Source organism: Melitaea cinxia, chromosome 14 (assembly GCF_905220565.1).
Source record: "Melitaea cinxia chromosome 14, ilMelCinx1.1, whole genome shotgun sequence".
NCBI classification, from domain to species: domain Eukaryota; kingdom Metazoa; phylum Arthropoda; class Insecta; order Lepidoptera; family Nymphalidae; genus Melitaea; species Melitaea cinxia.
In genome coordinates this window covers 13,188,552-13,194,290 of record NC_059407.1, presented here as the reverse complement: position 1 = coordinate 13,194,290, position 5,739 = coordinate 13,188,552, and the positions used below count along the sequence as shown (strand labels likewise).

The following is a 5,739-nucleotide window of genomic DNA, read 5'->3' as shown; positions in this document are numbered from 1 at the left end:
ACCCGCCCCTATCCCTGAGCTACTTTGCTCACCGCAGAAACAGAACACTATTTGATAGCAGTATTATTTAGATGTGATCTTCTGTAAGCTTAAGGCACTTTCCCAGTCGGGCTGCTCCATATTTTGAGCAGGATATGTCTAGCTGGGCCTTCCTGGTACCTCAATAAAATGATTGATTGAAATAAATTATTTTAATTCGTACATTATAATTTCTTTACTTATAGACATACTTAATTTGTATTTTTCCTCGTTTTACCCCTATTTTAAATTTCCTGCTGGAAACCACAATCAAGAGTCTGATATTTGAACTTTTACTCAACTTCTTCTTCTTCACTTAATAGAAAATTTACGTTTTTCTGTCGTAGTAGACAAAATAAAATCTAATATTCAATTCAGCAACTATAAAACTTCACCATGATAATTGTAATTTCCATTAGCAGATAGTAAATCAGCCAGGTGTCCTGTAAAGTACTTGGATGGAGATCTTAAATAATTTCGCTAATTTACTGATGAATATACATGTCAAACTTTCAACAAGTCTTCCTTAATCGCCAACTACGAGATTTATTATAAACACGACAAATCCCTGTTTATAATAATTTGATATGTGGCTCTCGTCGGAGTCTTAACACGCGATTCGTTTCAAGAACAGCGTTTTCTCCTTCAGCGCCAACTCGTTTCATAATTCTATTAGTTTTTGGATTAAGTCTAACTTTCCTATTGTAAATACGTATCAATAAATATATTAGAAATAAATAATTAAGAGAATATTGTTAATTATTCTAATCTAATATATAAAATTCTCGTGTCGCGGTGTTTGTAGTTAAACTCCTCCGAAACGGCTTGACCGATTCTCATGAAATTTGGTGTGCATATTGGGTAGGTCTGAGAATCGAACGACATCTATTTTTCATCCCCCTAAATATCAAGAGTAGTCCATCCCTAATTTTTTTTAATTGTTAGATAAATTATTTATTTTTTATTTTATTATGATTTGGCGTTGAAAAATAGATACAACCCTAAATTTTCACCCTTCTACCACCAACCCCTATTTTTAAATAGCGTTTAGCGGCAAGACAACGTTTGCTGAGTCAACTAGTTTATATATATATATATATATATATATATATATATATATATATATATATATATATATATACCTATGTATTGTTAATGGGAAACACAGACGCTGTTATAGCTACCAGTAATTAGTTGACAGCTTCATAACAATCGTTACAGAGGTATGAAAGTAATTGTTGTAAAGTAACTAGCAGAAATTAGCACAGTTCAGGGTCATAAAATAAAATGGCTAACACTTAACTCAAAAATTGAGATACGACAATTTTGTGTCGAATGTTCTGAAAACGACACGACACAAGCAAAAACGTCTAAATCACAATCAAAATGTGTAGGTCGCCAGTTGCTCACGTTGACATCGTTTATGTTAGAGGGTGAATATGTACAAGTACGGAAGTAAATAAAGGTAAGATTATATAAGAATTAAGTCACGTCACGTAGTTAATGTAGTCCCAACCTTAAAAAGTGCAACTGGTAAGTTTTATTAGCAGGAAACGTTATAACAGCCGGAGTCATAAAGCAGTACCCTTAATTTATTTTAATGAGCCGACAAAGTGTCCATTGCTCTCAATCTGTATCTATAATAATGTAATAAAGATAGTGTTTGTTTGTTTAAATTTTAGTATCTAAGGGCTTTGAAAAATAATTTTTTATACCGTTATTATATACAGAATAACATTGTTACAAGCCGATGTCGGTGCATGAAATACATATATTTGGAGTCTTTATGATAACAATAAAAGCCGACATACTTATTTTACGAGTTTTTGTTTTTTCGTCTGCCTTTTATTGCACAATTGGTTGTGGTTTTCTGGAGGCCTTGTTTTAATCTAGATTTGATTCCATTTCGATACATCATTTACAAATCCTATTCGATTAACAATCTTATTAACATCGCAGCGTAGTGATTTTGTACCCACATACATATAATAAGCAACGTAAACAAAGTCGAAGCTAATAGATAGTAGTTGACTAGCCCATTGGCGCATTTTATAGTGACTCTGCTTTCTGCTCCACGGGTTGTGGGTTCGAATTTGGATATTTGTATTTATATATTATTTATATGTGTATTATTTCCATGTATATTTATGAAAATATTTAGCTATATCAGCCGGCTGTTACCTTATAACACAAGCATTAAGTTGCTTACCTTAGAAAGAGACAACCGTGTGTGAATGTTATAACTAGCTGACCCCGCAAACGTTGTTGTGTCATATATGTTATTAACTCCCCTTGATCCCTCGCTTTATAACTTGGGGTATGAAAAATAGATGTTATTCGATTCTCAGGCCTACCCAATGTGCACACAAAATTTCATGAGAATCGGTCAAGCCGTTTCGGAGGAGTTTAACTACAAGCCCCACGACTCGAGAATTTTATATATTAGATAAATTAATGAATAGATAGTAGGCTATTTAACATCGCGTTAAGACTAGGCTTAAAACAGAATAGTAACCAATCTGATGAGCATCACAATTCTAGAAGATACAAAGACTAAGACATTATGTAGATGCAATTTTATTCTTTGTACTGAAGATGTGGTAGAAAATTGGTCACAGCCACTAGGTCATGTGCTAGCGGTAACATCATTATCATTACAGCCTATACAGTCTACTGCTGGACATAGGCCTCCACAAGTTTACGCCAAAAATAACGTGAACTCATGTGTTTTACCCATAGTCACCACGCTGGGCAGGCGGGTTGGTGACCGCAGGGCTGGCTTTGTCGCACCGAAGACGCTGCTGCCCGTCATCGGCCTGTGTATTTCAAAGCCAACAGTTGGATGGTTATCCCGCCATCGGTCGGCTTTTTAAGTTCCAAGGTAGTAGTGGAACTGTGTTATCCCTTAGTCGCCTCTTACGACACCCACGGGAATAGAGAGGGTGGCTATATTCTTTAGTACCGTAGCCACACAGTAGTAGTAGTAGTAGCGGTAACAGTTTTGGTTGTATCGATAAATATGTCAAAGATCATCATACACTCTACAGAAATATTTGTCATGATCAGGCCATTTTTGTATTATGTATTGAAGGTGCTATGACACCGAATTTACAAAACCTAATTAGGACGATTGAGTTTAAGGAGTTTGTTTATCACTACTTTAATTTATTAAATAAACACTGTTTTTACTTTTTATCTTTATTTATCTGTATGTTTAATGGAAATTATTTATTTAACATTTTTTTATCGGATATGTTTGCTATATTCATTGACATTGTGTGCATCTGCTTGCTGTATACGCTCAACCAGCGGCGATTACGCTATCGAGATGGGTTGTGTTTGTACAAATATCTCTTTCTTGCCTGGGTATTTGTCCTTGTGGGTCTCCCAATTGTGCCTCGGAGAGCACGTTAAGCTATCGATCCCGGTTGTTATCATAATTATATACCTGATAGCGATCGTTACTCATAGTAATATGTAGTAGAGCAGCGTGGTGGATTAAGCTTCGATCTTTCCCCTACACAGAGAAAGTGGCCTATGCCCAGCGGATATAATTTAATAAACATTTTAATTTAAAGTTTATGAATTTATTGTCAATAATAATGACTCTTATCATTGAATCGGTTATAACATTTTGAGGTGCTCGTTCCTAAAAAAGAAACAAAAGCAACATCATTATAATTTACATACATACATTCAAAAAACAGCATCCATTGTTAGAAGTTGGATTGAAACAAGGGTTACGTACTAACGTGATTGCTCAATAACAATAGAAAAAACTAAGGTACAAATATCGACTTTATTACAAGCTCAGTAACGATGAATTTTAATTAAACGCTTGTAAATTACATTTATTGATATACATATGCGTGTGTGTGAGTATACTTGAACTATCTCCACTGAGATATTGTTTAGTATTAAGTAAATTGTTATTAAGTATTTTGCCATTCTATGATAGGTTTCCGTAGTGTAGCGGTTATCACGTGTGCTTCACACGCACAAGGTCCCCGGTTCGATCCCGGGCGGAAACAGCTTTTTTTTAATCTACATATATTTTTGTTTTAGTTTTTTTTTTTTAATTTACAATTAAACGTTTTTTTTTTTTTTATTATATTAATTTCTTACAATTTTGTGGCATTCTAATTTTTCTTTATATTGTAACTTACAATACGTATTCATTGTAAAAATTTATGAAACAATGTTTTACGTCAAAAATCTCGTAAATAATAATTTCAACGAATTGGTACAAAAAGAGGAGATGTTTGTAATTATACAGGAACCATTTCACTTTTGGAAGCAGTTATTAAGCTGTCAAACGAAATAAATGTGATTGAAATGCACGTTGCACCTTGGAACAATCAAAATGATTAACAAAATAAAAAAATATGGATAAATATTTTAACTTCCATTTCAATGAAATACACTCAAAGGCGTGTTAGGCGCCTTTAAAATATTTGTCTCACAACAACAAAACGTAACATAACTTTAATAAAACCTATCTAGAATAAACTAGGCCAGCGTGACATCGTGACACGGCCGTCACGTCGTGACGACGTCGTGACGTGCTCGTACACGTGTCGTGAGCCACCTAACATTATCCGTATCGGCTTACCGAACTATCGTGAATATACATTGGCTTTGACTTTTGACGTCTGTATCGAGTGGTCATAGGAATCGTGCTTGTATTAATATGGTTATGAGATTTGATTCGTTTATTTTAGACTAAGTAGATGGTATTTGTGGCTTTACTTACATTTATTGTTACTGCGCAGCTAATATAAGTTGTAGTTTTAATATTTTACGTTATTTTAACTATAAATCCAAAACCTCTGGTTTCTCGTTAGCAGTCATTCAAACCCACATGGCTTTAAGCCCTAATGACCTTATTATTCCAGTCATGTATTGTCTTCTATAATGTATATATAATTTAAACTTTAATTCGTACTGTATAAGTAAGGGCTGTCTATTTCATACAAAAAAAAAGTAAAATAAAATAACTTGGCACTTTAACTAAAATATGAATTTGTAATTTAATAAATTACAGCTTAGGAAAAAACGACAAAACTTTAGAAAGTTTTATAGTATTTGTATTTATTGGCAAAATTATGTTAACAGTGGAAAGTTTAAGAAGAAAAATCATTGCTATATAATGTCTAAACTATAAGATGCAAATCAGTTGATAATTAGTTAGAAACGGCAAAACTGTAACAATACCAACGTAGGTAAAGGCATAAATAAGGCTCGACTTGAATACATAATACACACGTACTGAAAAAATATAATTTTTCGCTCCTTAAAGATATACAATACCTAATGTAATTGATTGAATTTTGTCAAGTATGTATTTATTGAATACATTAAGTATCCTTCCAGATCTGATAAGTAGGTACATCATTGTGTAATAATATAAATCATTAATGTTTTACCCAGTAGAAATATACAGATATTAGCATACATTTTATGAAATATTGTTAGACAATTATTGTTATTCATATTCGATATATGAATTCTTGTACCACTATTGTGGTAAACAAGCGTACGTCCGCCTTATGGCGATAACCATAGCCTTTAGTGTATGCACTGCTGCAGCAGACATATGTACCTATATATTGAAGTAAAATTTCCTTACGCACGCTTAACTTGGAGAATAAGCTGAATGCGTGACGAGAGTGTTACGAAAGGTGTGATCGGGCGAGGCGGACAGATTAAGAGAGATAGTTG

At 33.5% G+C, this 5,739-nt stretch overlaps 1 non-coding gene across 1 annotated transcript; it reads left to right on the top strand.

Annotated features, from left to right (window-relative positions):
* The first annotated feature begins 3,976 nt into the window (after window positions 1-3,976).
* On the top strand, window positions 3,977-4,049 carry Trnav-cac. The gene has a single exon. It is a non-coding gene; the product is annotated as a tRNA-Val (tRNA).
* Window positions 4,050-5,739: the final 1,690 nt, after the last annotated feature.